The following is a 24,791-nucleotide window of genomic DNA, read 5'->3' as shown; positions in this document are numbered from 1 at the left end:
TATAGTCTTTCACAGCACAACTGTTATGGAAATGTTATGCATGACAATATATGTATAACCTATATCAAATTGCTTGTCTTCTCAATGAGGGTGAATAGGGAGGGGGAAGGGAGAGAATGTGGAACTCAAAGCTTTAAAACTGAATCTTAAAAATTGTTTTTACATGCAACTAGGAAATAAGATATATAAGCAATGGGGTATAGAAATCTATCTTACCCTACAGGAAAATAGAAGAGAAGAGGATAAGGTGATAGAAGGCAGAGCTAATTGGAAGAAAGGGTAATCAGAATACATATTGTCCTGGGGTGGAAGAGGGGAAGATGGGGAGAAAATTTGAAATTCAAAATTTTATGGAAGTGAATGTTGAAAACTGAAAATAATTAAACTTTAAAAATTTTTTAAAAAGGAAAAAAACATTATTCTATGACACTGGGTAAGTCATTCAGTTGCTGTCTGCCTCAGTTTCCTAAAATGTAAAATGGAGATCATGAAAGCACCTACCTCCAAAGGTTGTGTTAGTATCAAATTAAATAATATCTGTAAAGTACTTAACACAATGCCTGACACATTGTAGGTGCTTAATAAATTCTAATTCCCCCACCCCTGCAATTTTAAGGAATCCACAGATTTCTCCAGACTGTCAAAGGGGTTTGTAACACAAAAAAGGTTAAAAACCTCTGAGCTAAAGCTAGAAGGTACTTCAGAGTTCCAGTCCAGCTCTCTCTTATTTTATGGATGAGGAAACTGAAGCCCAAGGATGTTAATAGATGAGGAAACTGCAACAGCCTATGAATAGAGAGCTATATTTGGAATCAGGAAGACCTGAGTTCAAATTCTGCTTCCAGCACTTAACTAGCTTTGTGACCCTGAGAAAATCACTTTAATCTTTTAGCTTCAGTTTCCTCATTTGTAAAATAAGAATAATAATAGCACCTACTTCAAAGGGTGACTGTCAGGGGAAAAATGAGTTCATGTTGTAAAGTGCTTTGGATACCTTAAAGTGCTATATAAATTCTAGCTGTTATTATTATTAAAGTGACTTTACCTAAGGTCTTGTAAGCAGTAAATGTCAAAGGCAGAATTTGAACACAGGTCCACCCACTGAAGAATAGTTTTGGACTGTCTCATGCTCTTCCTGCTTCTTCCTCACCTTAAATCCTTTACTTCTAGCTAGTGAAAGTTCTGCTTACATGAGAACTTAGGTGATTTTTGAAAAATATTTTATTCTCTTCTCTTTGAACCTGTGTTTAATGGGGGTTTAATTTTATCTGATTGAATTGTTTTTACAGCTGCTTTTTCAAAATAAACATAACCCTAAATGAATGAATTTTAGTCTTTTATTTCTAAGCTTCCCTTCCCTGCTTCAAAACACACACACACACACATACACACACACATACACACACACATACATACACACATACACACACAAATACACACACACCTCACACATACACACAAATACACACACCTCACATACACCTCACACACACCCACACACACACACGTCAGAGATGCCCATATACACTCCATTTGACTTTTCTTACCCATCCAGAGCATTCATCTGCTTCCCTTCTGCTGCTAATCTTGTCCCTTCAGGGATGGATATTGTGCATGCCTCCACCCACAGACTTGGCACTAGTCAGCCAAAACACCTAATGCAATTTTGCTTTTATTTTACATTTAGTCAGGAAGATAAATCTGTGGACCTTTCTGATATGTCAGTTGAAAAAAACATTTAGAATCTACAACAGACAGGCTTAATGAAAAATGACCCAGTCAGAGTCAGCCTTGTGTTCTAACACTCAAATATTTCTTTCCCCGAGAAACAAAGGAGCTCATGCGTTTTTGTGCTGGGAATAGTGGCTCCAGAATTCTCAGGAAAGAGGCAAGAGTTAGGTAGATGAGCTTCATTTGCTTAGAGATCTCAATGTGCTCTGACTGTTAACAGGCGTGGGAGAAAATTTGTAAGAGAGTGCTAACATGAACTCTACTCCCTTGGGTTAGTCAGTCAACAAATATTCATTAAGCACCCAAGGGACAGGTACTGTGCCAGATCCTACAGATAAAAAGACAAAATCGTTCCTGCCCTCAATGACCTTCCATTCTACTGGAAGGATAATGTGTACACAGATAAATAAAAGATCAAGGTGAGGAGGGAGAGAGTACTGAAAGAAGGTCCAGCTGAGCAGAGCCTAAAAGCAAAATAAATCTTTAGAGAGAAGGTGAGAAGGGAGTGCTTTCCACACACTGAGCAATAACTATCAGTGCAGTTTGGCTGAAATGGAGTGCTCATGAAAGACAGTGACAAGGTAAAGCAGTGAAAGTAAGTTCAATTCAATTTAACATGAATATTTAAAATGTACACAGTACTATGCTAAATATAAGAGAGACAGAAACAAAGATGAAAAACAGTCACCGCCTTCACTGTGGAGGGCGTTCAGTGCCAGACTGAGGAGCGTATACTTAATCAGAGAGGCAATAGGGAGCTATAGAAAAATCTTGAGCTGGCAAGTGACACGATCACCCAAGGGAAAATGAGATCACATCAAAATTCTTTCTATTTTGACAAGTGGGATAAAAACACAGACACATCCTTATACCCTTTGAAGGATTTGTTGATATTGTGTTGCTATTTTGTCTAATATTAGAAAGCTGAGGAGGGAAAAAGGGAAGTCCATGATTCTTCTTGGCAAATATCAACCCAAAGCTTGTTTTCTTGTCATCTCCTCTTGTCCATCTTAAGTTAATAACCTATTTCATGCAAAAACCACTGTGAATTCCTTTATATTGCCTTGCCCCTTCCCTGCTGATTTTGATATTTTCCACCCCAATTTTCCACTAAAATGGAATTAAACCAAATACAGGGAAGAAAATGGGGAATAGAAAACCCAGGCTTTTTCAGGTAACAGACTTGCAACTGGAGCCTGACTAGACAGCATCTTGCTATTAAAATAGGACAATGAGGAAAAAATGCCAATGTATGTAAAACCTCTACATCCCCAATTGGGCAGCTAGAGAAGACTTTTGAGAGTCCCGTGGAAAGCAAGGTGTAATCAACCGTGGCCATAAAAATCATCTTCCTGCTGGCCAACTCTCTGCCAATGAGTCTCTTGGAACATAGGCTGGTCACTCACATCTCACAATGAGTCATGAAGTCCATATACAAAGAAGCCTTCCCTGAGTGATGGGTTCTGTCAGAATTGGATATTCTTTTGGAACTGAGGGCCACTTCAGTGCCACAATGTAGCTGGGCCAGAGAAAGACTTTAGGGGAACAAATTACTTATCTTCTACCTTAATCTCAATTATCTAGTTTTGTCCAGAGGAGCTAGAGAACAGGTTGTCATCATACTCTAGATAATAATTATCCATACACTGGAAGACAAATAATCCTTGGTTTTCTTTTCCTTAGATTGAATGCTCTGGGTTTTAACCCTTTTTCTGTCCTGTTCTTTTTTCTTACATAACTTATTTATCTTCATGGCTCTTTTCCAAACCCTTTCCACATTAGGGAGTCGGTATAGCTTAATGTAATTAGTCCTCAACTGTCAGTCAGAAACCCTAAATTCTAATCTTGACTGCTAATAATTGGGCATGTGACCTTGAGAGACCAATGAACACATCTGGGCCTTGGTTTTCACCTTCTATAAAACAAAAGGTTTAACACCTTCTCTCTGGGGAGTTGAGAGGGAGGGGCTACAAAAGTGAAACGTGATATTCACCATCAGATGTGGTCACTGTATCTGCTGATTTTGCTTAAATTTCTTTCTTAGTTAAAAGGTATTCAAAGATATCGCAAAACAAAAGACATTAATAAAACTTTAAGTTTTCTAAACTTTTTTTTCAGAATATTAATTTATCCAGTGCTCAATGTTATGGAAATCCCTCACAATCCCCCTAGAAAATATACTTATTTATGAATTTTACTCTGATGCTTGCCTTTTCAACCACAGCATGATATTGTCGATCTATTGCTACGTTTTCTCCCAACATGAATTTGAGTTCTTTTATCTCTTTTTTCCCATACTCATAATGTGTGTGTGTGTGTGTGTGTGTGTGTGTGTGTGTGTGATATCCAAATGTACTTATAACTGATAATCAAACTTTTGGCATATACTACATTTTTCTACCTTAAACACACTAAATAACATTCAGATTATTTGTGGCCTAATTTATCAAGACCATTTAGAATCATAAGATGACAGACTTGGAAGGAGTTTTAATCATTGATCTAGTCTAGAAGTTCCTAAGGGCTGGGCTCTAGAGCAGCAGTGGTTCCTTGTTTCTTTTTTTCAGTTGTGCTCTCCAAAACGTTTACAACCATAGTTCCTTACTTCTTAACACCCATAAACTTATTTTTTAATCTCTTTTTCTTATTCTTTCTGTCTCTTGTTTCACCTTGAGTTTGAGATGTGAATTTCCATTCCCCAAGCCACAGAGAACCTCGGCATCAACCCTGAAAAACAGAATGGTGTTAAGTAGAGAATTTAGATATTTTATTGGGCTCTAATAGAGTTAGGGATTTAAAATGTTCATCACAGTCCAACCTTCCTCACTTGAAAAATGAAGAAACTGAGAACCAGAAAGATTAAATTTAGAAAAGTTCCCAAGTCACATAAGAAGGTAATGGTATAGTCCAATTTCTGACCCTGTCCCCTCATGCCATTTTCCCAAATTTTATGCCACCTACAAACTGATAGGTTTCAATGCTATAGTGAATAAGTCTATTAAGTATGTCTGCATGAGTGGCATGTGTGTGTGAATGAACATAGTAAATAGAAGATATAATTCTAAGGGATCAGTGGGGAGAAGAATAGGGTGGGGCTACAGGTACCAAATGTCATATACACTATCAGACATTTTTTCTATGTTTGGTTGCTTAACTGTTTGTGACGAGAGAATTTTATGGGAACTAGAGGAAAAAGACAGACTGTATTGGAAACTGTCTATGGTATAACAAAATCAAAAGGCATCTTCTTTAATGAAAAGGAAGGCATACAATATTAATAAATATCAGCACAGTACAAAAGCAATGAGGTGACTGCTAAGATCACTTCTAGCTCCACAAATCTGTTATCCAGTGATAGTGGTTCTTTTCTGTAGACCCTTAATGTTTATTTTAAATTAGCTAAATCTTTTCAGATTCCTATCAGTAGGTGGTGCCAGTAATTCCTCCATCCACCTATATGGTAACAATAGCCACATGACCATAAAGTAATGAGGCTGATGTTGGTGAGATCGCCTATTTTTTTTTCTTTAGATTAAACACAGCATGATGGAGACATTAACTTCTCAAAAAGCACAAAACTATATTTTTGTCTCATAGAGAAGCTTAAAGTCAAAATCATGTCTCCCTCTACTCTAACTTTCCCTTGTACCGTTTTTCCACAACATGCGAAATGCCATTCTGAACAAATCAAAAGCTGGAATTGCTGGAAGAAATATCAACAGTCTCATATATTCAGATGATACCACTCTGAAAGAAGAAAGTGAAAAAGAATTAAGAAACCTCTTGATAATGGTGAAAGAGGAAAGTATAAAAACTGCCTTGAAGTTTAACATCAAAAAACTAAGATCATGGCCACTAGTTCCGTCACTTCCTGGCAAATAGAAGGAGAAGTGGATATAATGTCCAATTTTACATTCTTGGGCTCAAAGATCGCTGTAGATAGGAACTGTAGCCACAAAATTAAAAGATGCTTGCTCCTTGGAAGCATCTGGCAAATCTGGATGGCATTCCAAAAAATAGAGACATCACTTAGCTGACAAAAGTCCATATATTCAAAGCTATGGTTTTTCCAGTAGTAACATATGGTTGTAAGAGTTGGACTACAAGGAATGTTGAGTGCTACAAAATAGATACTTGAATTGTGATGCTAGAGAAAACTTTTGAGAGTCCCGTGGAAAGCAAGGAGGTAAAATCAGTCAATACTTAAAGAAATTAGTTCAGCCTATTCACTGCAAGGTCAAATACTGAATCTGAAGTTTAAATATTTTGGTCACATAATAAGAAGACATGACTCATTGGAAAAACTCCTAGTGTTGAGACAAATTGAAAGCAAAAGGAGAAGGGCACAGCAGAGGATAAGATGGATAAATAGTGTCATGGAAGCAATGACCATGAGCTTGGATAGATTTCAGATAGTGGAGGATAGAGTGGCCTGGTGTGCTGTCATTCACAGAGTCATGAAGAGTCGGACACAACTGAGCAAATAAACAGCAGCAGTTTGAAAGGTGTGGGTTGGACAAGATGGCCTGTGATTCCATAATCCAAATGTTTTGTTTCTATTTCCCTGGGAAGGAGTCCTTTAATGACCAGTAAAGATGAATCCTTTCAAGAGTTACCCATCAAATCACATGTCAATGGTCATTTTGGAAGATGCTTCATTTGATATATATTTGGTCTCATAAATAAATACCACTCTATACCTTCTAAGGAGAATTCTACTTCCTTGTCTCCAGTAAGGACATTCATTTTCATTTCTCTGAATGGGGGACTAAGCAAAGAGCTTCTCCCAAAGCTTTCATTTAAGGAGGGAATTCAGGTGCCCTATCTCTCCATTTCCCTCCTGGTTGCACAGTTTTGACTTTCATCATCCCTTCCCTTCCACTAGGTATGTTCTCTCCCTTTTACCCCTCCCCCTTATAGCTTCCTTTTTGTGCTGTCTTCCCCTATTAGATTGTAAGCTCCTTGAGGGTAGGGGCTATCTTTCTTTTTCACATCCTCAGGACCTGTCACAGTGCCCAGCACATAGTAGTGACTTAATACATTTTTATCGATTGATTGATTTCTAGCTTTTTCCAAATTAAGATGATGCATTTGCACCAATTCATCTATATGCTGTCACCTGATGTTTGGTGGGACCAGTAGGATGCTATCTATGACTAAGGAAGAGATGTAATAAAGTGTAGTAGAAAGAACATTATTTTTAATAGTCAGGAGATCTGGATTCTACTCCTAGGACTTATCAATCTAGACCTGGGAGACACCTCAGGGGTCATGGAGTCCAACCTCATCATTTTACAGATGAGGAAACTAAGACCGGGAGAAGTTGTGATTTTCCTGATGTCACTCAAGTAGTAAATATCAGAGGTCCTCTGACTCCAGAGCCAAGTGCTCTTTCCACTGAACCACATTGCCTCCTGATTTGGACACTTACTACCTGTTTAAACCCAGGCTAATATTTTACTTCTTTGAATTTCAGTTTTCTTATGTATACAATAAAGATTCTAATAATTGAGCTCCCTGTCTCTCAAAGTGGTTGGAAGGAAAGTGCTCTGCAAATCTTTAGGCTCAATAACAACATGTGTGGCTATTATTCTTGAGGGAGAGAGTGAAGCTCTAATGAGACAGATTTCACCCGATAATCAGGACTGGACTTGTAATTTCATTAGCACAGGGAACTTCTGAGAGAGGGAACTCCCTCCACCATTGCATATTATACTCTTTTCTATAACTTATTGTCTTCAAGAGGTACCTAGAACACTGAGGATAAAATAACTCTCTGAGGATTATACAACCAGTATGTCTGAGGAAGGACTGGAACCCAGGATTTCCTGACATCAGGGCTAGCTCGTCATCCACCATACTTTACTTCCTATCTTTTGTCATATAACTATTACATTTTAAACTTAATTTGATGTTTAAAAAAATTTTTAATTAGCAAGAAAAGACAAAAAGTGATGGCAACCATAATGCCAAATTTATTAACATACGGAAGGCATCTAGTTTTTTACATCATGTGTTACTTTGGATTGTTTGATCATCAATAAGCCAAGACATAGCAATATTTGTATCTTCCAAGGTAAGATACAATCATGGATGCAGAACTAGAAGAGACCTCAAAGGCCATCTGATCCAACACCCTTGTTTTAAAGACAAGGAAACTGGTCAAGGAAGACTGGCTTGGCTAAGAAATGGCAGTCATATTTGAACCCAAATCCTTGGAATACTGAGCCAGTGTTCATTTCACTGAAACACTCTGTCTTCCTATATAATTAGAAGTCCTTCATGTTAACCTTGCTGGTTTGGGATATTTGATTATTACTGGGTTCAAGTTATATTTGCAAAGTGGGCAAAAAAAAAGAATTTAAAAAAATTATAGTGTAGGTAATTCCACAATGGGGCAACTAGGTGGCATAGTGGATAGAGTGCTGGACCTAACTAAGGTCATAAAGACTCAGCTTTGTGAGTTCAAATCCAGCCTCAAACACTTACTGGTTGGGTGACCCTGGTAGAGTCACTTAACTCTGTTTGCCTCAGTTTTTCATCTGTAAAATGAGCTAAAAAAGGAAACGGAAAGCCACTTTAGTATCATTGCCAAGAAAACTCCAAAATGGTGTCACGAAGAGTCAGACATGACTGAAATATCTCAACAACAACAAATTCCACAACAGTGCAAGCATGAGGTAGTTTCCTGAAGGACAGTTCTCCTATTCTCTGTATGCTTCTTGAGGTGAGGAGGGTAGTACATTATGGCTTCTGAATGGTAGAGAGAACTTTGAGTAGTCCTTCAGATTCATAGAGATATCTAGGAGTTGAAGAAGGAATTCAAGAGGACATGTGTAATGGTGGATGGGAGATCTCCCTGGAGCCATAGACATATGGGGAAGCTAGTCCAGTCCCTGCAACATATTCCTTGGCTTCCAGTATTTGCATCCTTAGAGACTGCTCTATGTAGACTCTGCCGATCCCCACTCCATCTTTCTCTCTCCTTATTTAAATTGAGACCTCATCTCACTCCAAAAGAGTTCATTTACTTTTGCGTATTCATTCATCTATGCTAATCTCTATAATTTCTCCAATTTCTCTTCATTATTTTCTTTAATAAAGTGATTTACTAGCTATTCATGATTTTCTTTTGTGTAATCAGGATTTGTGGAAAGAGACTAAGCTGCCCAGAGTAAGTTCTCTTTCATCTTACCAGGGAAAACACCTTTTATTCTAAACCACTAAATACAGCAGATATTTGTAGGCTTGTAGTCATATACAATTGTAGTTCAGTATTCCTTTGCAAGATAGGAGAGCAAAGGAGTGACTACCCAGCCATGGCTGATCTGGATATTACCTGCCCCTTCTATGGCTCTCCTCCTACTCTCCACAAAAATGGAAATCACAGCCTCCCCTTAGATATGTACACTGGGGATTTCCACATCCCAAATCAGATATCCATGTAGCCATACCACACACTCAGTTGTTTTAAGTGAGACACATTCAGAACATGCAAATTGGGAGAGTAAATCCAGGGTCTGACTACATGCAAATAAGATGAGCTACTTACTTACATTCTTCAACAATCTGGGATTTCAATGGTGTTTCTTTGGATAGCCTAGTATAGTAGAAAGAATGGTGGTTTAGTAAACAATAGAGCCGGGTTCAAAAACCAGCTCTTAGACTTATTAGCTCTGTGACCCTCTTATAGCTTCATTCTCTGCCCCTATAAAATAGGCATAATAATGTCTATCTTGAAGACTTGTTAGGAAAATATCTGATAAATCTTCAAGTATTCTATTAATATGGGTTATTATTATTGCTTCTTCAACCAATGTGGATTACAGAGAGAACTACAAAATATCAGAGTCAGAAGGTGTCTCTGAGGCCCTCTGGTCCAGCCAGAACATTGTTTATATCCCCAGCATCCACAGACATTATTCTCCCTGGCTGGCCTTTGAGAATCAAAGGTAACCTCTATTCCATGATGAGGCAGTGGAGTTGTTCTTTGTCCTTCATTTTCAAAGAGGATCGATGACATCACAAGGTGATATCTTGACTCCTGTGTGAACTGAATTTAAGTGAAGCAGTGTTGCACAAAGCCATCAGCCTCACTCTCTCTTCCAGAGTTATTCAAATCCAGTGGCAAGACAGAAGTGAGGACAACTAGTAATGAACCAGGATGCAGTGGATGACCTTGGTGTCCGATGTCTGATCAAGCTCTAAGCACTCCATAGCACCTGCTCCACTGCCTTCATGGTCATTGGAACAAATTGTTCTCATCTGCCCATTCCACTAGGGAAAGTCTTCACTTGCTTGGTGTAGATAGCCCCTAACTACCTGACATGTTTGTGGACCCTCAACCTGGTTTAGCCCATCTGTTGAGATGATTTACTGGCATGTGGCCCCTGCACATGCTACAGGGTTTTGGAGCCAGGTGAGAGTTGAGTGCCAAGTGGACAACAAAGGTGGGTGAGTAGCTCTGAAAAGGGCGTGGCAAACCCTCACATTAGAGGGGCTAGTCCTTCTTGAACACCCCACTCAACTGAAGAATTTAAGCTGCCTAAAAGGAATCAAACTGTTTGAAGTCACATAGATTAGCATTTACAGATTAACAATATGTTACTTACAAAGCATTCTTCTTATTCAGTAAAGCAGATCATAAAGATTCTTCTTGGTAACTCTGTTTACCTAGTTCATTTTGTGCTATAAGGTCATACTTGTTTAGCATATATGCCCAAGATCTTTCTCTCAGAGTATATATACTACAGTGTTATAACCTTGAAAATAAAATTGTTTCTTTTGTTTTAAATAACCTATAATTCACTTTAAAATTGACTTCAGAAATGGCTCAGAATGAATATAAAGAGCAACTGTTTCCATTTTGGCCAGAAACCCTGAGGGTCTTTTCCTCTCAGATTGATTTTTTTTTTTTGACTAGGTAAAAGAGGCCATTTTTTTCTTCATTTCTTACCTAGCCTTAATCACTGAATGGGTGTTGTTTCAGTCAACTGAGACCTGCGAAAGATCTTGACTTAAAAAGGTCAAGGTCTTCCAGTGATTCCAGGCCCATCTCCAGTCATCTTGATCTATACCACTGGGTCCAGATGGCTCTGGAGGAGAAAGTGAGGCTGGTGACATTGCATAGCATTCCTTCACTTAAATCCAATTCACTTGCAAGTCATGGCATCACCTTCCTGATGTCATGGTCCTCTTTGAGAATGAAGGGCAAACAACAATTCACTAATTTAGATTAGCCTTTTGCCAAAATATTTAATATGAATTTTTCTGCATAAAAGCTGTAATCACAGTGTACAAAGAAAGCAAGAAATAGGGCCCTTTTGCATCATAAAGGTGAGCTCCCTCTCTACATACATATATTTGCAAGTAGAAATGTGCAGATGTGACCACATTTGGATGTGTGTATGAGATGTATCTATAGATAAATATGTGTATTATGCATGTACATAAAAACATGAAAAATCCACTAGGATGAGGGGTTCTTAACCATTTTGTTCTAAATATCATGGACTCCTTTGGTAGTCTGATAATGTCTATGGATGCCTTCTCAGACTTCTATACTTAACTAATTAAAAGTATAGCTAAATTTCACTTAGAGGTTAGTGGAAATAAAGATTTCATTTCCCCACCATTCATATTCATAGGATCCCTAAAATCTATGCACCGTTCCCAGGTTATACTCCTGACTCTAGATTCAAGAATTCAAGATCTAAGACTTCAAATACTCAGTATACTCTCTGGTATGGGTTCTGTTAGTCCAGTGAGAAAGATTCACACAAACATAGGTAGGAAGTTACAAGATATATTTCAGTAGTGGGCTGGTGAATATTTAACAACCAGATTTATATATAACACACTTTTAACTTTAATTTGCATTATTAACATTTTCTCCATCACTTTCTTAGCTCTAGACAGTCAACAAAACAATAAATTAAACTCTGATTTGTAGTATATTTCTGAGGTGTAGATGTTCACATTGAAAATTTAACAATCCGCTTTTGTAAGCTTAATCAAAGTGGCTCCAGTACACTCCTAAATGTAGCTTTCTGTACGTGGAGATCTGCTCTGCTATTTCTGTCCCTACCCTACCTGGTTGTTTTAGTGAATTAGTTTCAGATACCTTCAAGAATATGAAATCTTACAACTCTACTAATAAAGAAACAGAAAATGAGAAGAAAGAAGGCAGATAGCATCTGGGGGTAAGTAGATAGCCTGATCAACATACTCAGTATTTCTTAGGAATATGCCCCTCTGTGCATGTCAGGATGTTCTTCTAGGGCACTGATCCTCAGCAAAAAGACAGCCCAGAAAGTAAGAGATGTCTGTTTTTTTTCCCTACCCTCTGTCACTCATGGCTTTGTTTGTGGGAGGACATATGAGTACGGCACCCCAGACCTCAGGAAGAGATGGGCACAGGCAGCACTATCTTGAAACAGTCTTTGATGAGCATGTGCCATCCTTTGGGTTCAGCAAAGCATTATGATGTACTGGGAAGGCTGTTTAATTTAAAGTCACAGCACCTAGTCCGGACACTAGCTCTGCGCCCACCAATTCCTCATCTGTGTAATGGGAAGCCTAATACTAGTGGGCTAGCTGATACTAAAGTAGAAGGATCTTTGTGTACTCTAAGCATTAAATAGTTTCCCTATAACATTGTGTAATAAAGAAGCAGTGATAGTATTAGTTTCCCTGTTTTGTAAGTGTGGAAACTGAGATTAAAAGAATTTAAATGACTTTCTTATAGTTATGTAGTATCTACATGGGCAGGAGTCAAACCTATGTCACCTGATTCCAAATATTTAGCAATTCAGGTTAACACCTGTCTGAACATGAAAAATTCAACCACCCTCTGTTCTTTTATGCTGATTCAGTCCAGAACACTTTATTAACAAAAGAGAGTAACAGCTGGGGAACATGTTTTTGGCAGATTTAACAGTATTATGGAAAACATTTGAAATTACCATTATATACACAGGCTGTTGTTGCTCCTGACTATAAAGGGTCATGAGTCTGAGCCCAGATGCCCTATTTGTTAAGAGTAAGATAAAGCTAGATTAGAGCTCACATGAAGCTTCCCCCAGATGCAATCATAACAGCTTAAAGAGAATTTAGAAAAGGAGAGCTTTCAAGAGAGAAGAGGCAGCTGCCAGAAGCACTTTATGTAGGAAACATAGGACAGTCTCTTCCTGTACCTCATTAGAATCAGTGCCCCATGAAAGGACAGGGTATTTCATATTACCACAGAATAAGATACATAAGGAATCTTGACTTTCCTCAGGAAAAAACAAAAACAACGTTATCTCCCTATAGATAGATTTCTTTTTCTGAATTTTGCCAAAGGGTAAAACACCAGATTCAGTACTCACTTCAAGATTAGTAGTTTAATTACAAATAATTGAATCACACAACTTTCCTAGAGTATATATCCAAAGCATGTTATTTCTGTTAAAGCATATTATTTTCTGTTAAATTTCCATTTCTGCCTCAGAAAGAGAAATCATTTTAGAATATATTTCACATTCCTTAAAAATGAATGAAACATAAGGGGAAAATACCCTTCCCATCTCTAAAATGAATGCTTAGTATATTTGGCTTAATATATTCTGCAGATTATTTTCGGGAAATAGACTAAAGCTGGCTGACTTAAAATCAGATTGATGAAACTTAGAAGCTAGAAACTGAGCCAAGTGACTTGTTCTAAACCATACAGCAGTTATTATTTTTATTTTAAAAGATAACTTTTTAAAGATAAGTACATAACTCTTTTCCTGTGCCATAGAATACCAGTCAGCCAGGACCTTGAAACATTTTTGCATTTCCTCTGTTTAACTTAATTCCATTATGAGTTTAGCTGTTTTTTTCTGTAATTTAACTTGGCTGATCAGAATAATCATGGAATTTTTCTTATGCAGATGAAGAATCTTATGAAATGTGCAAACAGGCTCAGCACTTGCAAATTAAGAAACCAAATACCAGAAAAATGTTGAGTTCTATTTATCAGTGATAAGGCTCTCACTTTTAAACTTCCCTTTTTGTAATATCTGGTTTTAGAGGTGATAGCGAGGAAGTTAATTAAAAAAGATAATCTTACCCTTGTGTGTTCCAAGCTTTTCTCATTGGAGAATAAATTCAAGCTGAGACTAAAATAGAGGAGACATTTTCATATGCTAGGATACCCAGGAGAACAATAAGAAAATGGTTTGATCAAAGTGTTTTAGTGGCAAATAAAACCAGCAAATATTTTCTAAGCATTTAGTGTGCACACTTCCTAAGCAAGGATAGGGTAAATAAAAATTTAGATAAGATGTAATCCTAGACCTCATGCAACTTAGAGTTTATTAAGTAAATGACTCCATTAATGAGAACTATAATATATGATTACAAAATTAATGACCTGGAACAGAGATTCCCAAACGTATTTGGTCTACTGCCCCCTTTAAAAAAAAATGAGTCAGTACTAGAAATCTACTTTCTTTAACCCTCTAACAATTTTTTAAAAATTTGCATCGTTTCAAAAACTATAAAATATTTTTAAATGTTGCATCTTAAATTTAATAATTTATTGTAAATTTGTGGGGTTTTCCTGCCTTGAAATTTTGATGACACAATATTGTGGCATGTAACCCTATGCTATCATATTGTACACAAGTCATTAGACACACATATTCCTGCCAATGCCTGCTGGACTTCCTGACAATGCCCTGCAAGCTGACCTGCCAATGTTTGCTTGTTCAGACCTGTTGGTGGACTTGACCACTGATCAGTTAAAACTTGTATTTTGTGCCCACGTTCCTCTCTCTCCCCCACCCACCCCAAGAACCTCCAAGGCTAATAGTACCTGCTGCAGTCTTCTCGTTTCGTTCCCACTCAGCTGCTGCTTCTTGCTTAGGCAAGGTTTCAGAAGACTCCACCAAGATGCCATCTCAAATGGAACATGCCATGGAAACTCTGATGTTTGCAGTTCATAAGTTTGCTGGAGACAAAGGCTACTTAACAAAAGAAGAGCTAAGAGTTCTCATGGAAAAAGAGTTTCCCGGGTTCTTGGAAAACCAGAAAGACCCTTTAGCTGTAGACAAGATTATGAAAGACCTGGACCAATGCCAAGATGGCAAAGTGGGCTTCCAGGGTTTCTTTTCATTAATTGGCAGGCTGACCATGGCATGCAATGACTATTTTGTTGTACACATGAAGCAGAAGGGGAAAAAATGAGCCCAAGCCAAGGAACTCCCTCCAGTCCCAATCCATAGTCATTACTTTTGAGATATTCCCATAGCTCCCCCTAGGATGAAGCAGTTGCATGAACAGCCCCAGGCCCTCAGAATGTACAAATGAACTCCAGGCTTACAATTTGACAACTAGGGAAAGAAAATACAAATATATGAAAGATAAGCTTTTGATTTTTTTAATATTACATGCACCCTCTACCCTACAATAAAAATTTTAAAAAGAAAAAAAACAAACTTGTATTTAGTGTGTTTATTTGGAAAATAATGTAATCACTATGACTTTAACTCTGTTGCACAACAGATGAAACATGTACAAACAGTTTTTCAAAATTTTCTTCTCTTCTTTCCTTGTGCTTCCACTGCCCCCTTATTTTTATTCAAAGTCCCCCAAATGCACCTGAGGCTACTACCACCCCTTGGATCATTCTAGTGTCCCCACCTCCCACGGGGTAATTGCCCACTTTCTGGAATATGGATGAGGAAGAGAGAGGAAGAAAAAAATAGGCATTTTTTTATATAGCACCTGCTATATGCTAAGTATTATACTTTTTTCAAGCATTATACTTTTTAACAGTAATAATAGCTAACATTTATATAGTGCTATATGCCAGGCACTGTGCTAAGGTGTTTTGCAATTATTATCTCACTTGATCCTCACAACACCCCTGTCAGGTGAATGGGTTTTTTTAATCTCCATTTTACAGTTGAGGAAACTGAGGCAAACAAAGGCTAAGTGATTTGCCCAGGGTCAAACATCTATTAAGTACCTGAGGTCAGATTTGAACTCTAGTTTTCTTGACTTCAGGCTTAATACTCTGTCTGCTTTGCCACTGGCTGCCTCTAAATGAGGCGAGAAGGAAATGTAGGATTAAATGGAGGTTTCCTAGAGGAGAAGGTGTTTGACTTGGGTTTTTTTAAATGGATACAAGTTCAATAGGTGCAAATTGAGAAGTAGAGCATTTCTGGAACAGGGAATGGCCTGAAAAGAGGCATTGGGAGGGTAGGGGTGGAGGGAGGTGGCGCAGTCCATAGGAAAGAACAATGCAGTTAGCTAGACAGTCTAAAAGAAGGTAATTCTTGTCTTTTGCTCAAAATTTCCATCAACTCCCCCCTGCATCTTGGATAAAGTCTGAACTTCATCTGGTATTTCAAGACTTCCAATCTAGAGCTTTACAGGCAAAGGTGGTATGCCCAGCCCTCTACCCACAATTCCACCTAACTGCCTCATGGTACCAAGACAGAATAAGTAAAGTCAGAAGGAGAAGATTTAGGAGGAAGGTGGTTTTGCTTGGTTTGGGATATATTGAGTTTGAGGTGCTGGTGGAACATCCAAGTGGGACATTCAGCCTGTAGGAAGACTGAAATGTGAGTCTGGAACTCAGAAGTGAGAATAAAATAAGTGGTAGCTGGAAAGGTAGATGATGTAGAACAAAGAAGGACAGATTTGGAGTTAGAAGACCTAAGTTCAAATCTTGGCTCAACTACTTGATACCTATGAATTTGGGTGAGTCATTGAATCTTGCTCGCTTCCAGTTGTCTGTAAAATAAGGGTACTGGACTAGATAAACATAAAATTCTTCCTAGATCTAAATTTATAAACCTGAGGGAGAGAATTTGCCAAAGAAGAGGGCCAATCACAGAGTCATAGTGAAAATCCACATAAAGGGGTTGATGAGAACATGAAGAACAATTAGAAAAAGGACAATTAAAAAGAGGTAGGAGGAGAGATAGGAAGTTGAGAGCAGGAATCGAGATAGTGTCTAGCAGAAAGACATAGTTAACAGTGTCAAAAAATATAGCAAGGTTAATGATGATGGGGAATAAAAAGTGTCATTGGATTTTGTGATTAGGAAGGGCACAGTGTCATGGGATAGGCAATGGATGATTGAGTTAGAATGGGACTAGGGAGCAATGGAGGATTAGTCAAACAATAGTAGAGGTCTTCCCTGATTCCTATCTCCCGATGATCACTCCCCACCCCCTGTCAGAGGGAACTTCCATGCCAAGAAACTCCTTACTCTAGTGAAATCACAACTCAACCAAAACCACAGTATAATCAATCCAATGTATCCGGTGAAAATAAACACTACCTACATATTCCTGGGTAAAATGGAAGACCTGGGAAAAACAAATAAGAAAATGGATATAATATACTTTGTAAACTTAACATGATATATAAATGTAAGTTATTTTAAAATAATTTATACCACCCTGTAGATGAGATGGTAGGGGCTTTAAATGTGTTTATGGAGTAAACAAATCACTCAAACCCTCTCAGATACACAGATGCACATACAAAATAGAGTGATATAGTGGAAAGAGTTCTAGCTGTGAATTTGAAAAATTTGAGTTTGAAGTTCACATCTGTATGTTTGTGTGAGTTGGGCAAGTCATGCCTCAGTTTCCTCATCTATCAGATTAGATAGCCTCTGAAGCCCCTTTTAGATCTGTGATCTCCATTCCATCAAGCAAATGAAACAATTTAGTCAAATCAGTTGGTTGATATGTTATAAATAAGAATATTTTGTAGAACAAAAGACAATTGTGTTAACCAAATGTTTTGACATCCTGCCAGCACAGCGTTCATCTCGTTGGATCACATACAAGAATTGGAGTCTAGAACTTACATTCTAGTCCTGGTTCTAGCATTGGCAAGTGGTCAATTCACTTAACTTATTAATGCTTTTGTTTGTCCCTATGAGTAAGGATTTTAATGCCTTTATCTACTTCGTGGGAGTGAATGAAGACGTAGAGAATTCTTACCATCATAGGTCCCAGTGGACATGAAAGAAAATATACAACGACGCTGTGGTTGTACAGGCTGCCATATTTGTCTAGTTACGACAAGCATCACTTCAAAACTAAAAAGGATCTGGCTAGATGAGAGCCCCATAAAAACTGGAGAACAAGTCTTTATGGCTCTAATGAATCATAAAAAAATCCAAACCCAATAATCTGTTTTGTGGATCATCTGTTGTGCCAGACCATTGCAGCTGCTTTAGGGACTATGAGGTTTTCACAAGAAGATACAGATTGGACAACGAAGCTTTTTTTTATGGTATTTTATTTTTTCCAATTACATATAAGGACAGTTTTCATTCATTTCTAATGAAATTTCAAGTTCTAATTTTCCCCCTCCCTAAGAGAGCAAGTATATAGATGATCATGTTGTGAAAAAGAAATGGAATAAAAGAGAAAAGCAATGAAAAACAAAAAAAACAAAAAAGTGAAAACAGTATGCTTTGATCTGCATTCAGACTCTATAGTTCTTTCTCTGGATGTGGATATCATTTTCCATCATGAGTCTTTTGGAATTGTTTTAGATCCTTGTATTGTTTAGAAGAGTTGTCTATCAAATATGGCTATTGCACAAAGTGCTGCTACTAGGCATACTGTTCTCCTTTTCTCTTTTTTTAATGATATCTTTGGGATACAGAGTTAGTAGTGATATTGCTGAACAAAAAGATATGCAGTTTGATTGCCCTTTGGACATAGTTCCAAATTTTCTTCAGAATGGTTGAATCAGATCTACCAATAATTCATTAGTGTCTCAATTTTCCTACACCTTCTCCAATATTTATCATTTTCCTTTTCTGTCAAATAAGCCAATCCTATAGGTATGAGATGTTAGCTCAGAGTTGTTTTAATTTGCATTTCTCTAATCAATAGTGATTTAGAGCATTTTTTCCATGTGACTATAGTTTTAATTTCTTTCTCTGAAAACTGCCTGTTCATATCCCCTTTGACCACTAATCAGTTGTGGAATGACTCGTATTCTTATAAATTTGACTCAGTTCTCTGTATATTTTAAAAATGAGGCCTTTATCAGAAATGTTTGACTCTTAAAATTGTTTCCCATTTTTTCAGCTTTCCTTCTAATCTTGGTTGCATTAGGTTTGTTTGTACAAAAATTTTTAAGGTAATCAAAATTATCCATTTTGCATTTCACAGTGTTCTCTGTCTTTTGGTTGATCATAAATTCTGCCCTTCCCCGTAGATCTGACGGGTAAATTATTCTTTTCTCTCCTAATTTGCTTATGGTATCAATGTTTAAATCATGTACAAAACACTGACCTTTTCTTGTTATATGGTGTGAGATGTTGGTCTATGCCTAAATTTTGCCATACTATTTTCCAGTTTTCCCAGCAGTTTTTTGTCAAATAGTGAGTTCTTACCCCAGAAACTAGAGTCTTTGGGTTTATCAAACAGCATATTGTTTTATAATTGTGTTCATATAGTTCCTAGGTTTGTCTTGATCAATATTTTATATTGTCTACAGTTATTTTAAATGGAATTTCTCTTCTATCTCTTGATGCTAGACTTTGTTGGCAATATATAGAAATGCTAATGAATTATGTGGCTTTATTTTATATCCTGCAGCTTTGCTAAAGTTGTTAATTATTTCAAGTAGTTTTTTTAATTGATTCTCTAAATATACCATCATATCATTTGCAAAGAGTGATAGTTTTGTTTCCTCATTGACTATTCTAATTCCATCTATTACTTTTTTTCTCTTATTGCTAAAGCTGACATTTCTAGTACAATATTGAATAAGAGTGGTGATAATGGGCATCATTGTTTTTCTGCTTATCTTACTGAGAAGGAATCTAACTTATCCCCATTACAGAAAAAGCTTGCTGATAGTTTTAGGTAGATACTACTTATCGTTTTAAGAATAGCTCCATTTATTACTGTGCTCTCTAGTGTTTTTAATAGGAATGGGTGCTATAATTTGTCAAAAGTTTACTCTGTATATATTGAGATAGTCATATGATTTCTATTGGTTTTGCTACTGATATGATCAATTATGCTAATAGTTTTCCTAATGTTGAACCAGGCCTGCATTCCTGATATAAATTCCACTTGGTGATGTAATCCTCCTGATAAATTGCTATAATCTCTTTGCTAATATTATATTTTAAAAATTTGCATCAATATTCATTACATAAATTGGTGTATAATTTCCTTTCTCTGTTTCAGCTCTTCCTGAATTAAGAATCAGACCATATTTGTCATAAAATGAATTTAGAAGGACTCCATCTATTTTTCCGAATAGTTTATATAGTATTAGAAATAATTGCTCTTTAAATGTTTGGTAGAATTCACTTGTAAATCCATCTGGCCCTGGAGATTTTTTTCTGAGGGAGTTCATAGCTTGTTCAATTTCTTTTTTTTTAATGGGGATAAGTATTTTATTTCCTCTTCTGTTAATCTGGGCAATTTTTGTTTTTGTATATATTCATCCTTTTCACTTTGATTATCAGATTTATTGGCATATAGTTGGGCAAAATAGTTCCTAATTTTTGTTTTAATTTTCTCTTCATTGGTAGTGAATTCATCTTTTTTCATTTTTTGATATTGGTAATTTGGTTTTCTTCTTTCTTTTTTAAAAATCAAATTAACCAAAAGTTTACCTATTTTATTGGTAAAAACCAGCCTTTAGTTTTATTTATTAGTTCAATAGTTTCCTTGCTTTAAATTTTATGAATCTCTTACTTGACAATGAAGCTTTATCAAAAAGACTTTTTTTGAAGTGCATTTGACTCACGAAAGGGAAGTCTTAAAGCCCCACATGAGACACCTAGGAGTGAATGAGTATAATCAAGGATAAACAAAGGCAGGGGTAATCAAGAATAAGCTTGAGGGGGGATGTGGGCAGGGAAGGGGAGGTGTGCAAATGAAGATTATAACCATGGAAATTGATGCATTCTGATCATCTTCAAGTTATGGAAGTAGGAACAAGGAAACCAATAGTCCTCCAAAAGGTTGTCCTCTGAACTTGGATTTGTGATGGTAGCCACTCATTACCCCATCTACTTTGGTTTGGGGTAAGATTAGATACTTCACTTTTCACTCATTAGGGTTAAATGGGCAACAAAGAGTGAGGCCAGCGATTTTTAGGTAGGGGGTATGATTTCTAGGAGACATGTCTGATTGGTTTCTTCCTCTGGTATGAAGGGAAAATAAACACTAAGAAAGGGGCCCAGGGAATGACCTCTTCAGCTAATCGTGGTGCGTGAAAGTTTTTAGCATAGAAGGTTCCAGGCATAGAAGGGCACATCATGTGAGCCAGGCAGACAGACAGGGGCTACATCTAAAGCACATTTAATCTATACATATCAGCATTATGGATCTCTAAGAGGCCCTAAAGACCAGAGGTTTTTTTACACTAACATACTTGTTACATATTTTTTTAATAATGATTTGTTGTTCTTCAGTTGTTTCTCAGTCTTGTCTAACTCTTTATGATCCCATTTGGAATTTTCTTGGCAGAGATACTGGAGTGGTTTGCCATTTATTTCTCCAGTTCATTTTATAGATGAGGAAATTGAGGTGAACAGGGTTAAGTGACTTGCCTGGGATCACACAGCTAATAAGTGTCTGAGGCAGTATTTGAATTCAGGTCTTTCTGACTCCAGGCCCAGCACTCTGTCCACTGCACCACCTAGCTGCCCTTAATAATGGGCACTCTGTGATATGTAAAGAACTTTATGGTGGATGGAGCACTGGCCTTGGGGCTAGGAAAACCTGAGTTCAAGAACTGCCTCTAATACTTACTAACTGTATATGTAAAGTTCTTTGCATACCACAAAACATTATACTATCATTATTCCACAAAATGCTATACTATCATTATTACACTTCGTAATATGCAAAGAACTTTACATGTATTTTATCATGTACTCCTCACAACAACCCTTAGAGATAGATGCTTTTATTATATCTGTATTACAAATAAAGAAATCGGGGTTGAAAGATGTTCAGTGACTCTCACAGATAATAAGTGTTTCAGAGGTGGGGGACCTGCAGCCTTGAGGTCATGTGTGGTCTTTTAGGTCCTTGGATGTGGCCTTTTAATCGAGTTCAATTTGTTCTGTGAAGTTTGGATTCAGTCAAAGAGCCACACTTGAGGACCTAGAGGGCCGCATGTGGCCTCGACGTCACAGGTTTCCCTCTGACAGTTAGAGGCAGGATTTGACCTGAGGTCTTTCTAACTCCAATGCCAGTACTCTGTCCACCATGCCACCTAGCTGCTGCTCATCTGCTGCCCAGAACTCTCTTAGGCTGCTTCCAACAAACACTGTATGCTTCAGAATGCAAACTCATTTTAATATCAACTTAATTAAAACTGTACAGGAAGGTAAATCTCTGAGAGAAAGTCAGGCAAGGGGGAGAATGTTCCAAACCAAGGAGAAAGTATAATTTTTAATTATCTGCTATTTCAATGCAGTCATACAGTGCATCCGAGTGGATGATCTGTGGAAAATTGGTGGAAAGACATAGGTGAGAATCACTGAAGAGGAGACTGGATGCATGGTACATAACAGGTCCATTAAATTATCTACTAATTGAGATTATCCATGCTTCTGCTTAATGCTACTGGCATAAAAAAGTTGGCTCCATCTATAATAACTTTTAGTTCTGGATACCCTAGTTACTTCCCCAGTTACTTCCTAACAAAGAGAAAATTTATGGACATCAAGCAAGGGATACCATCAATTTTGTTTCACTTGAGAAAAATGCCATCTTAACTTTCCTCCAAGAAGGTGCTAACCCATTTACATTTCTAAATTATATAAGATTCCAAGAAAGATATAACATTAATAACTATTAGATAACCTTCTGATCCTAAGTATCAGAAGATGCCAAAAAGAAGGAGACAGACATATGTATACCAAAATTGTTTGCAATGAGATAGCAAAGTTTGGTCAGAAGGAATTCACATATGTTCCTTATGAAAAGAGTGAGAAAGAACTGCAGTAGATTATTCAATGGGATAACACAACAAAAGGTATTGGACCTGTTTTGCTTGGTCCTGGGAGACAAAACTGGCCACAATGATTGGTTACAGGGAGGTCAAATTCAGCTTAATGTAAGGAAAAAACTTCCTAAAACTAAAAATAGGATGGGTTAACTGAAGATCTAGTCAGTTCCCTTATTTTTGGTGGCATTCTTCAAGTGGAAACTGAATGACTACTTGTCTGAAGGTTTTTTTTAGAGGGGATTCATGTTCAGGCATTGATAGATGATATCTGAGGCCCCAGTTCTAGAATCCTCTGCTCTGTGACAGACCTGCACAACTTGGCAGTAGGTAGGGGCCAAAATTAGAATAGGCTAGACTTCTTTGGCTGTAAATAGGTTATACTAGAGACAGATTGACAATGGTTGGTTGCCACAGTCACATGACAAACAGAAGAGTGTTCAGTGGCCACCCTACATTTTTTTGGGGGCCACCTGAAGTCCTTTGGCAGGCCACAAGTAGCCAGTGGGTCATATGTTGTACAGACCTGCTCTATGATCACTCTTCCACCCTCCCTCATTATCATAATAGGAAACATCTCCAATCCCCCAACAATTCCATCTTTGGACCCTCATATCATGTAAACTTAGCTTTTCTACTTTGGGTTTGAGCACTCCAACCAAAGATCCAGCTCATTTCCAGGCTCCTCGAAGTAAGCTCTTGGCTTCACTGATGGCTAGTTTATATTATTTATTTGAAATGTATAATACATGTATGTATTTTTATTTTGTATAATTTATATATAATACATATTTTACATATATAATAAATATATTTTATATGTATACTTAAAATTATTTATTTGTAATAGTTATCATTATTATAAAATAGGTACACACTTCCCTTGGGCTTAGCCATCAGGGAGATGATATCCTGACACATACCCCTCTCCAGTTATAATAATGACACATATCTATGTGATCCTGGACAAGTCACTTAATTCTTCTGGGTCTCAGGAAACTCTCTATAATTTGCAGTGCAGGTACAAACAGGCATTGGTAGAGGGAGTTGTTTCACCAGTAGTTTCCTACACCGATAAAATCAGAAGTCTCAACTCAAAAAATATCTATATATAGAATTTTAATAGCTTCCATTTACATAGAACTCTGTAGTTTATAGAGTGCTTTCCTCATAATGACAATGTTCCTGAAAAGTAAGTGATAATGCTGTATGTATTATGAACTATAAAATAATAGTAATTAGTAATATTAATAATAGCAAAAATAATACTTTTATGCTTTAAGGTTATAATGTATTTAGCATGCATCACTTCATTTGATGCTCACAACAGTCTTGGGAACCTCTTGAATAGGTGTCATTCTCCCCATTTTACACATGAGAAAATTGAGCCTCAGAATCAGAAGTCATAGGTTCAGATTCCACCTCTGAAACTTACTAAATGGTTTCACCTCCCTGGACTCCATTTTCCTGGTCTATAAAATAAAACGGTTAGACTAGAAGCCCTCTTGTGTCCTTTCCCATAGATCTATGACTCCTTCCAAATTTGGGATCCCTATGGTTTACTCAAGGTCACACAGCTAAAAAATGGCAGAGATAGAAACTGGCTGATACCAAATGCAAAGTTCTACCCACACTGCCTAAGAGTTCTTATCCCCAATTTACAGATGAGGGAACTGAGGCTCTGAAAAGTTAAATGATTTGCTTGATGTACCACAGACCGTAATGGATGGATCGCGACCTTTTGCCTCTAAATTTCGTGCTCCTTCTCCTATGCTATATTATTTGTCTTTTTTCCAACATAAAATTCACAGTTTACAGAAAGTTTTTTCCTTGCCCTGGTTGTGGTTAGATAATTAGTTTCCTTTTATTCTTCCCTGGAGGCAGAACTAGCACAATTCAAGGGAATGAATAAAATCAATGTTTTTCTCTAACTTAAGTAAAGCCTTCTCTTGATTAAACTCAGAAGTCAATGTGCTCCTGCCTCCTGCATTCACCAGAAATAGCCAGGTTTGGAGGGAGAAGAGCAAAACAAGAGATCTGCCGCCTCTCCCCCAGAGAGCTAGGCAGAA

The 24,791-nt window shown here is 37.3% G+C and overlaps 1 long non-coding RNA gene and 1 pseudogene across 2 annotated transcripts; one reads left to right on the top strand and one right to left on the bottom strand.

Annotated features, from left to right (window-relative positions):
• Positions 1-4,201: 4,201 nt before the first annotated feature.
• On the bottom strand, positions 4,202-12,187 carry LOC140523733 (uncharacterized). 2 transcript variants are annotated; one of them, XR_011973452.1, is made up of 3 exons: positions 11,960-12,187; positions 9,284-9,331; positions 4,202-4,458 (listed from the first exon to the last, which is right to left on the bottom strand). It is a non-coding gene; the product is annotated as an uncharacterized lncRNA (long non-coding RNA). The 2 variants fall into 2 exon arrangements; XR_011973453.1 differs by having other exon boundaries at positions 9,288-9,331.
• Positions 12,188-14,613: 2,426 nt separating this feature from the next.
• On the top strand, positions 14,614-14,973 carry LOC140523732 (protein S100-A10 pseudogene; annotated as a pseudogene).
• The last annotated feature ends 9,818 nt before the right edge of the window (positions 14,974-24,791 follow it).

Source organism: Notamacropus eugenii, chromosome 2 (assembly GCF_028372415.1).
Source record: "Notamacropus eugenii isolate mMacEug1 chromosome 2, mMacEug1.pri_v2, whole genome shotgun sequence".
Lineage (NCBI taxonomy): Eukaryota > Metazoa > Chordata > Mammalia > Diprotodontia > Macropodidae > Notamacropus > Notamacropus eugenii.
The sequence above is the reverse complement of the archived record's forward strand: the minus strand, read 5'-3'. Positions and strand labels throughout refer to the sequence as shown.